This window comes from Hypanus sabinus, chromosome 16 (assembly GCF_030144855.1).
Source record: "Hypanus sabinus isolate sHypSab1 chromosome 16, sHypSab1.hap1, whole genome shotgun sequence".
Taxonomy (NCBI): Eukaryota; Metazoa; Chordata; class Chondrichthyes; order Myliobatiformes; family Dasyatidae; genus Hypanus; species Hypanus sabinus.
The window spans coordinates 58,117,012-58,129,798 of record NC_082721.1 but is presented as its reverse complement, the minus strand read 5'-3'; positions in this window follow the sequence as shown (position 1 = coordinate 58,129,798).

Sequence of the window (12,787 nt, the reverse complement as noted above, 5' to 3'; positions counted from 1 at the left end):
TCTACACAGATATAGACATTCACCTGGTGACCCCACATTCACATCTACACAGATATAAACATTCTCCTGGTGACCCCGCAGTCACATCTACACAGATATAAACATTCACCTGGTGACCCCGCAGTCACATCTACACTGATATAGACATTCACCTCGTGGCACCACAGTCACATCTACACAGATATAAACATTCACCTGGTGACCCCGCAGTCACATCTACACCGATATAAACATTCACCTGGTGACCCACCATTCACATCTTCACAGATATAGACTTTCAACTGGTGACCCCACAGTCACATCTACTCAGATATAATCATTCACCTGGTGATCCCACATTCACATCTACACAGATATAAACATTCACCTGGTGACCCCGCAGTCACATCTACACAGATATAAACATTCAACTGGTGACCCCACAGTCACATCTACACTGCTATAGACATTCACCTGGTGACCCCGCAGTCACATCTACACAGATATAAACATTCACCTGGTGACCCCACAGTCACATCTACACTGCTATAGACATTCACCTGGTGACCCCACAGTCACATCTACACAGATATAGACATTCACCTGGTGACGCCACAGTCACATCCTCACAGATATAAACATTCACCTGGTGAGCCACCATTCACATGTACACAGATATAGACTTTCAACTGGTGACCCCACAGTCACATCTACTCAGATATAAACATTCACCTGGTGATCCCACATTCACATCTACACTGCTATAGACATTCACCTGGTTACCCCACAGTCACATCTACACAGATACAGACATTCACCTGGTGACGCCACAGTCACATCCTCACAGATATAGACATTCACCGGGTCACCCCACAGTCACATCTACACAGATATGGACATTCACCTGGTGACCCCACAGTCACATCTACACAGATATAATCATTCACCTAGTGACCCCTCAGTCACTTCTACACAGATATAGACATTTACCTGGTAACCCCACATTCACATCTACACAGATTTATACATTCTCCTGGTGACCCCACAGTCACATCCTCACAGATATAAACATTCACCTGGTGACCCCACATTCAAATTTACACAGATATAAACATTCACCTGGTGACCCCAAATTCACATCTACACAGAGATAAACATTCACCTGGTAACCCCACAGTCACATCTGCACAGATATAGACTTTCAATTGGTGACCCCACAGTCACATTTACACAGATATAGACATTCACCTGGTGATCCCACAGTCACATCTACACAGATATAAACATTCACCTGGTGACCCCACAGTCACATCTACACAGATATAAACATTCACCTGAGGACCCCACAGTCACATCAACACAGATATAGACATTCACCTGGTGACCCCACAGTCACATCTTCACAGAATAACATTCACCTGGTGACCCCGCAGTCACATTTACACAGATATAAACATTCACCTGCTGACCCCCCAGTCACATCTACACAGATATAGACATTCACCCGGTGACCCCACAGTCACATCCTCACAGATATAAACATTCACCTGGTGACCCCACAGTCACATCTGCACAGATATAGACATTCCCCGGGTCACCCCACAGTCACATCTACACAGATATGGACATTCACCTGGTGAGGCCACAGTCACATCCTCACAGATATAAACATTCACCTGGTGACCCCACAGTCACATCTACACAGATATAGACATTCCCCGGGTCACCCCACAGTCACATCTACACAGATATGGACATTCACCTGGTCACCCCACAGTCACATCTACACAGATATGGACATTCACCTGGTCACCCCACAGTCACATCTACACAGATATGGACATTCACCTAGTGACCCCTCAGTCACTTCTACACAGATATAGGCATTCACCTGGTGACCCCACATTCACATCTACACAGATATAACCATTCACCTGGTGACCCCACATTCACATCCTCACACATATAAACATTCACCTGGTGTATACACGGATTTATACATTCTCCTGGTGACCCCACATTCACATCCTGACAGATATAAACATTCACCTGGTGACCCCATAGTCACATCTACACAGATATAAACATTCACCTGGTGACCCCACGTTCACATCTACACAGATATAAACATTCAGCTGGTGACCCCAAATTAACATCTACACAGAGATAAACATTCACCTGGTAACCCCATAGTCACATCTGCACAGATCTAGACTTTCACCTGGTGACCCCACAGGCACATCTGCACAGATACAGACTTTCACAGGGTAACCATACATTCATATCTACACGGATATGAACATTCACCTGGAGACCGCACATTCACATCTACACAGATATAAACATTCACCTGGTGACCGCAAAGTCACATCTACACAGATATAGACTTTCAACTGGTGACACCACAGTCACATATACACAGATATAAACATTCACCTGGTGATCCAACATTCACATCTACACAGTTATAAACATTCTCCTGGTGACCACACAGTCACATCTGCACAGATATAGACATTCCCCGGGTCACCCCACAGTCACATCTACACAGATATGGACATTCACCTGGTCACCCCACAGTCACATCTACACAGATATGGACATTCACCTGGTCACCCCACAGTCACATCTACACAGATATGGACATTCACCTAGTGACCCCTCAGTCACTTCTACACAGATATAGGCATTCACCTGGTGACCCCACATTCACATCTACACAGATATAAACATTCACCTGGTGACCCCGCAGTCACATCTACACAGATATAAACATTCACCTGGTGACCCCACAGTCACATCTACACTGCTATAGACATTCACCCGGTGACCCCACAGTCACATCTACACAGATATAGACATTCCCCGGGTCACCCCACAGTCACATCTACACAGATATAGACATTCACCTGGTGACCCCACATTCACATCTACACAGATATAAACATTCACCTGAGGACCCCACAGTCACATCTACACTGCTATATACATTCACCCGGTGACCCCACAGTCACATCTACACAGATATAGACATTCACCTGGTGATGCCACAGTCACATCCTCACAGATATAAACATTCACCTGGTGACCCCACAGTCACATCTACACAGATATAGACATTCCCCGGGTCAACCCACAGTCACATCTACACAGATATGGACATTCACCTAGTGACCCCTCAGTCACTTCTACACAGATATAGACATTCACCTGGTGACCCCACATTCACATCTACACAGATATAAACATTCACCTGGTGACCCCGCAGTCACATCTACACAGATATAAACATTCACCTGGTGACCCCGCAGTCACATCTACACCGATATAAACATTCACCTGGTGACCCACCATTCACATCTTCACAGATATAGACTTTCAACTGGTGACCCCACAGTCACATCTACTCAGATATAATCATTCACCTGGTGATCCCACATTCACATCTACACAGATATAAACATTCACCTGGTGACCCCGCAGTCACATCTACACAGATATAAACATTCAACTGGTGACCCCACAGTCACATCTACACAGATATAAACATTCACCTGCTGACCACACAGTCACATCTACACTGCTATAGACATTCACCTGGTGACCCCACAGTCACATCTACACAGATATAGACATTCACCTGGTGACCCCGCAGTCACATCTACACAGATATAAACATTCACCTGCTGGCCCCACAGTCACATCTACACTGCTATAGACATTCACCTGGTGACGCCACAGTCACATCCTCACAGATATAAACATTCACCTGGTGAGCCACCATTCACATCTTCACAGATATAGACTTTCAACTGGTGACCCCACAGTCACATCTACTCAGATATAAACATTCACCTGGTGATCCCACATTCACATCTACACTGCTATAGACATTCACCTGGTTTCCCCACAGTCACATCTACACAGATATAGACTTTCAACTGGAGACACCACAGTCACATATACACAGATATAAACATTCACCTGGTGATCCAACATTCACATCTACACAGTTATAAACATTCTCCTGGTGACCACACAGTCACATCTGCACAGATATAGACATTCCCCGGGTCACCCCACAGTCACATCTACACAGATATGGACATTCACCTGGTCACCCCACAGTCACATCTACACAGATATGGACATTCACCTGGTCACGCCACAGTCACATCTACACAGATATGGACATTCACCTAGTGACCCCTCAGTCACTTCTACACAGATATAGGCATTCACCTGGTGACCCCACATTCACATCTACACAGATATAAACATTCACCTGGTGACCCCGCAGTCACATCTACACAGATATAAACATTCACCTGGTGACCCCACAGTCACATCTACACTGCTATAGACATTCACCCGGTGACCCCACAGTCACATCTACACAGATATAGACATTCACCTGGTGACGCCACAATCACATCCTCACAGATATAAACATTCACCTGGTGACCCCACAGTCACATCTACACAGATATAGACATTCCCCGGGTCACCCCACAGTCACATCTACACAGATATAGACATTCACCTGGTGACCCCACATTCACATCTACACAGATATAAACATTCACCTGAGGACCCCACAGTCACATCTACACTGCTATATACATTCACCCGGTGACCCCACAGTCACATCTACACAGATATAGACATTCACCTGGTGATGCCACAGTCACATCCTCACAGATATAAACATTCACCTGGTGACCCCACAGTCACATCTACACAGATATAGACATTCCCCGGGTCAACCCACAGTCACATCTACACAGATATGGACATTCACCTAGTGACCCCTCAGTCACTTCTACACAGATATAGACATTCACCTGGTGACCCCACATTCACATCTACACAGATATAAACATTCACCTGGTGACCCCGCAGTCACATCTACACAGATATAAACATTCACCTGGTGACCCCGCAGTCACATCTACACCGATATAAACATTCACCTGGTGACCCACCATTCACATCTTCACAGATATAGACTTTCAACTGGTGACCCCACAGTCACATCTACTCAGATATAATCATTCACCTGGTGATCCCACATTCACATCTACACAGATATAAACATTCACCTGGTGACCCCGCAGTCACATCTACACAGATATAAACATTCAACTGGTGACCCCACAGTCACATCTACACAGATATAAACATTCACCTGCTGACCCCACAGTCACATCTACACTGCTATAGACATTCACCTGGTGACCCCACAGTCACATCTACACAGATATAGACATTCACCTGGTGACCCCGCAGTCACATCTACACAGATATAAACATTCACCTGCTGGCCCCACAGTCACATCTACACTGCTATAGACATTCACCTGGTGACGCCACAGTCACATCCTCACAGATATAAACATTCACCTGGTGAGCCACCATTCACATCTTCACAGATATAGACTTTCAACTGGTGACCCCACAGTCACATCTACTCAGATATAAACATTCACCTGGTGATCCCACATTCACATCTACACTGCTATAGACATTCACCTGGTTTCCCCACAGTCACATCTACACAGATATAGACTTTCAACAGGAGACACCACAGTCACATATACACAGATATAAACATTCACCTGGTGATCCAACATTCACATCTACACAGTTATAAACATTCTCCTGGTGACCACACAGTCACATCTGCACAGATATAGACATTCCCCGGGTCACCCCACAGTCACATCTACACAGATATGGACATTCACCTGGTCACCCCACAGTCACATCTACACAGATATGGACATTCACCTGGTCACCCCACAGTCACATCTACACAGATATGGACATTCACCTAGTGACCCCTCAGTCACTTCTACACAGATATAGGCATTCACCTGGTGACCCCACATTCACATCTACACAGATATAAACATTCACCTGGTGACCCCGCAGTCACATCTACACAGATATAAACATTCACCTGGTGACCCCACAGTCACATCTACACTGCTATAGACATTCACCCGGTGACCCCACAGTCACATCTACACAGATATAGACATTCACCTGGTGACGCCACAATCACATCCTCACAGATATAAACATTCACCTGGTGACCCCACAGTCACATCTACACAGATATAGACATTCCCCGGGTCACCCCACAGTCACATCTACACAGATATAGACATTCACCTGGTGACCCCACATTCACATCTACACAGATATAAACATTCACCTGAGGACCCCACAGTCACATCTACACTGCTATATACATTCACCCGGTGACCCCACAGTCACATCTACACAGATATAGACATTCACCTGGTGATGCCACAGTCACATCCTCACAGATATAAACATTCACCTGGTGACCCCACAGTCACATCTACACAGATATAGACATTCCCCGGGTCAACCCACAGTCACATCTACACAGATATGGACATTCACCTAGTGACCCCTCAGTCACTTCTACACAGATATAGACATTCACCTGGTGACCCCACATTCACATCTACACAGATATAAACATTCACCTGGTGACCCCGCAGTCACATCTACACAGATATAAACATTCACCTGGTGACCCCGCAGTCACATCTACACCGATATAAACATTCACCTGGTGACCCACCATTCACATCTTCACAGATATAGACTTTCAACTGGTGACCCCACAGTCACATCTACTCAGATATAATCATTCACCTGGTGATCCCACATTCACATCTACACAGATATAAACATTCACCTGGTGACCCCGCAGTCACATCTACACAGATATAAACATTCAACTGGTGACCCCACAGTCACATCTACACAGATATAAACATTCACCTGCTGACCCCACAGTCACATCTACACTGCTATAGACATTCACCTGGTGACCCCACAGTCACATCTACACAGATATAGACATTCACCTGGTGACCCCGCAGTCACATCTACACAGATATAAACATTCACCTGCTGACCCCACAGTCACATCTACACTGCTATAGACATTCACCTGGTGACCCCACAGTCACATCTACACAGATATAGACATTCACCTGGTGACGCCACAGTCACATCCTCACAGATATAAACATTCACCTGGTGAGCCACCATTCACATCTTCACAGATATAGACTTTCAACTGGTGACCCCACAGTCACATCTACTCAGATATAAACATTCACCTGGTGATCCCACATTCACATCTACACTGCTATAGACATTAACCTGGTTTCCCCACAGTCAAATCTACACAGATACAGACATTCACCTGGTGACGCCACAGTCACATCCTCACAGATATAGACATTCACCGGGTCACCCCACAGTCACATGTACACAGATATAAACATTCACCTGGTGACCCCACAGTCACATCTACACAGATATAAACATTCACCTGAGGACCCCACAGTCACATCAACACAGATATAGACATTCACCTGGTGACCCCACAGTCACATCTTCACAGAATAATATTCACCTGGTGACCCCGCAGTCACATTTACACAGATATAAACAATCACCTGCTTATACCACAGTCACTTCTACACAGATATAGACATTCACCTGGTGACCCCACAGTCACATCTACACAGATATAATCATTCACGTAGTGACCACTCAGTCACTTCTACACAGATATAGACATTCACCTGGTGACCATACATTCACATCTACACAGATATAAACATTCACCTGGTGACCCCACACTCACATCTACACTGCTATAGACATTCACCCGGTGACCCCACAGTCACATCTACACAGATATAGACATTCACCTGGTGAGGCCACAGTCACATCCTCACAGAATAATATTCACCTGGTGACCCCGCAGTCACATTTACACAGATATAAACAATCACCTGCTTATACCACAGTCACATCTACACAGATATAGACTTTCAACTGGTGACCCCACAGTCACATCTACACAGATATAAACATTCACCTGTTGACCCCACAGTCACATCTACACTGCCATAGACATTCACCCGGTGACCCCACAGTCACATCCTCACAGATATAAACATTCACCTGGTGACCCCACAGTCACATCTACACAGATATAGACATTCCCCGGGGCACCCCACAGTCACATCTACACAGATATAAACATTCACCTGGTGACCCCACAGTCACATCTACACAGATATAGACATTCCCCGGGTCACCCCACAGTCACATCTACACAGATATGGACATTCACCTGGTCACCCCACAGTCACATCTACACAGATATGGACATTCACCTAGTGACCCCTCAGTCACTTCTACACAGATATAGGCATTCACCTGGTGACCCCACATTCACATCTACACAGATATAAACATTCACCTGGTGACCCCACATTCACATCTACACAGATATAAACATTCAGCTGGTGACCCCAAATTAACATCTACACAGAGATAAACATTCACCTGGTAACCCCACAGTCACATCTGCACAGATCTAATCTTTCACCTGGTGACCCCCCAGTCACATCTACACAGATATAAACATTCACCTGGTGACCCCACAGTCACATCTACACAGATATAAACATTCACCTGGGGACCCCACAGTCACATCTGCACAGATATAGACATTCACCTGGTTAAACGACATTCACATCTACACAGATATAGACATTCACCTGGTGACCGCACAGTCACATCTACACAGATATGGACATTCACCTGGTGACCCCACAGTCACATCTACACAGATATAGACTTTCAATTGGTGACCCCACAGTCACATCTACACAGATATAAACATTCACCTGGTGACCACACAGTCACATCTACACTGATATAGACATTCACCTCGTGACCCCACAGTCACATCTACACAGATATAAACATTCACCTGGTGACCCCATAGTCAAATCGACATAGATATAGACATTCAGCTGGTGACACACTCTCACATCAACACAGATATAAACATTCACCTGGTGACCCCACAGTCACATCTACTCAGATATAGACTTTCACCTGGTGACCCCACAGGCACATCTGCACAGATACAGACTTTCACAGGGTAACCATACATTCATATCTACACGGATATAAACATTCACCTGGAGACCGCACATTCACATCTACACAGATATAAACATTCACCTGGTGACCCCACATTCACATCTACACAGATATAAACATTCACCTGAGGACCCCACAGTCACATCTACACTGCTATATACATTCACCCGGTGACCCCACAGTCACATCTACACAGATATAGACATTCACCTGGTGATGCCACAGTCACATCCTCACAGATATAAACATTCACCTGGTGACCCCACAGTCACATCTACACAGATATAGACATTCCCCGGGTCAACCCACAGTCACATCTACACAGATATGGACATTCACCTAGTGACCCCTCAGTCACTTCTACACAGATATAGACATTCACCTGGTGACCCCACATTCACATCTACACAGATATAAACATTCACCTGGTGACCCCGCAGTCACATCTACACAGATATAAACATTCACCTGGTGACCCCGCAGTCACATCTACACCGATATAAACATTCACCTGGTGACCCACCATTCACATCTTCACAGATATAGACTTTCAACTGGTGACCCCACAGTCACATCTACTCAGATATAATCATTCACCTGGTGATCCCACATTCACATCTACACAGATATAAACATTCACCTGGTGACCCCGCAGTCACATCTACACAGATATAAACATTCAACTGGTGACCCCACAGTCACATCTACACAGATATAAACATTCACCTGCTGACCCCACAGTCACATCTACACTGCTATAGACATTCACCTGGTGACCCCACAGTCACATCTACACAGATATAGACATTCACCTGGTGACCCCGCAGTCACATCTACACAGATATAAACATTCACCTGCTGACCCCACAGTCACATCTACACTGCTATAGACATTCACCTGGTGACCCCACAGTCACATCTACACAGATATAGACATTCACCTGGTGACGCCACAGTCACATCCTCACAGATATAAACATTCACCTGGTGAGCCACCATTCACATCTTCACAGATATAGACTTTCAACTGGTGACCCCACAGTCACATCTACTCAGATATAAACATTCACCTGGTGATCCCACATTCACATCTACACTGCTATAGACATTAACCTGGTTTCCCCACAGTCAAATCTACACAGATACAGACATTCACCTGGTGACGCCACAGTCACATCCTCACAGATATAGACATTCACCGGGTCACCCCACAGTCACATGTACACAGATATAAACATTCACCTGGTGACCCCACAGTCACATCTACACAGATATAAACATTCACCTGAGGACCCCACAGTCACATCAACACAGATATAGACATTCACCTGGTGACCCCACAGTCACATCTTCACAGAATAATATTCACCTGGTGACCCCGCAGTCACATTTACACAGATATAAACAATCACCTGCTTATACCACAGTCACTTCTACACAGATATAGACATTCACCTGGTGACCCCACAGTCACATCTACACAGATATAATCATTCACGTAGTGACCACTCAGTCACTTCTACACAGATATAGACATTCACCTGGTGACCATACATTCACATCTACACAGATATAAACATTCACCTGGTGACCCCACACTCACATCTACACTGCTATAGACATTCACCCGGTGACCCCACAGTCACATCTACACAGATATAGACATTCACCTGGTGAGGCCACAGTCACATCCTCACAGAATAATATTCACCTGGTGACCCCGCAGTCACATTTACACAGATATAAACAATCACCTGCTTATACCACAGTCACATCTACACAGATATAGACTTTCAACTGGTGACCCCACAGTCACATCTACACAGATATAAACATTCACCTGTTGACCCCACAGTCACATCTACACTGCCATAGACATTCACCCGGTGACCCCACAGTCACATCCTCACAGATATAAACATTCACCTGGTGACCCCACAGTCACATCTACACAGATATAGACATTCCCCGGGGCACCCCACAGTCACATCTACACAGATATAAACATTCACCTGGTGACCCCACAGTCACATCTACACAGATATAGACATTCCCCGGGTCACCCCACAGTCACATCTACACAGATATGGACATTCACCTGGTCACCCCACAGTCACATCTACACAGATATGGACATTCACCTAGTGACCCCTCAGTCACTTCTACACAGATATAGGCATTCACCTGGTGACCCCACATTCACATCTACACAGATATAAACATTCACCTGGTGACCCCACATTCACATCTACACAGATATAAACATTCAGCTGGTGACCCCAAATTAACATCTACACAGAGATAAACATTCACCTGGTAACCCCACAGTCACATCTGCACAGATCTAATCTTTCACCTGGTGACCCCCCAGTCACATCTACACAGATATAAACATTCACCTGGTGACCCCACAGTCACATCTACACAGATATAAACATTCACCTGGGGACCCCACAGTCACATCTGCACAGATATAGACATTCACCTGGTTAAACGACATTCACATCTACACAGATATAGACATTCACCTGGTGACCGCACAGTCACATCTACACAGATATGGACATTCACCTGGTGACCCCACAGTCACATCTACACAGATATAGACTTTCAATTGGTGACCCCACAGTCACATCTACACAGATATAAACATTCACCTGGTGACCACACAGTCACATCTACACTGATATAGACATTCACCTCGTGACCCCACAGTCACATCTACACAGATATAAACATTCACCTGGTGACCCCATAGTCAAATCGACATAGATATAGACATTCAGCTGGTGACACACTCTCACATCAACACAGATATAAACATTCACCTGGTGACCCCACAGTCACATCTACTCAGATATAGACTTTCACCTGGTGACCCCACAGGCACATCTGCACAGATACAGACTTTCACAGGGTAACCATACATTCATATCTACACGGATATAAACATTCACCTGGAGACCGCACATTCACATCTACACAGATATAAACATTCACCTGGTGACCCCAAAGTCACATCTACACAGATATAGACTTTCAACTGGTGACACCACAGTCACATATACACAGATATAAACATTCACCTGGTGATCCAACTTTCACATCTACACAGATATAAACATTCTCCTGGTGACCACACAGTCACATCTACAGAGATATAAACATTCACCTGGTGACACCACAGTCACATCTACACAGATATAGACATTCACCTGTTGACCCCACAATCATATCTACACAGATATGGACATTCACCTGGTGACCCCACAGTTTCATCTACACAGATATAGACATTCACCTAGTGACCCCTCAGTCACTTCTACACAGATATAGACATTCACCTGGTGACCCCACAGTCACATCTTCACAGAATAACATTCACCTGGTGACCCCGCAGTCACATTTACACAGATATAAACAATCACCTGCTTATACCACAGTCACATCTACACAGATATAGACTTTCAACTCGTGACCCCACAGTCACATCTACACAGATATAAACATTCACCTGGTGACCCCACAGTCACATCTACACTGCTATAGACATTCACCCGGTGACCCCACAGTCACATCTACACAGATATAAACATTCACCTGGTGACCCCTCAGTCACTTCTACACAGATATAGGCATTCACCTGGTGACCCCACATTCACATCTACACAGATATAAACATTCACCTGGTGACCCCACATTCACATCTACACAGATATAAACATTCACCTGGTGACCCCACATTCACATCTACACAGATATAAACATTCAGCTGGTGACCCCAAATTAACAT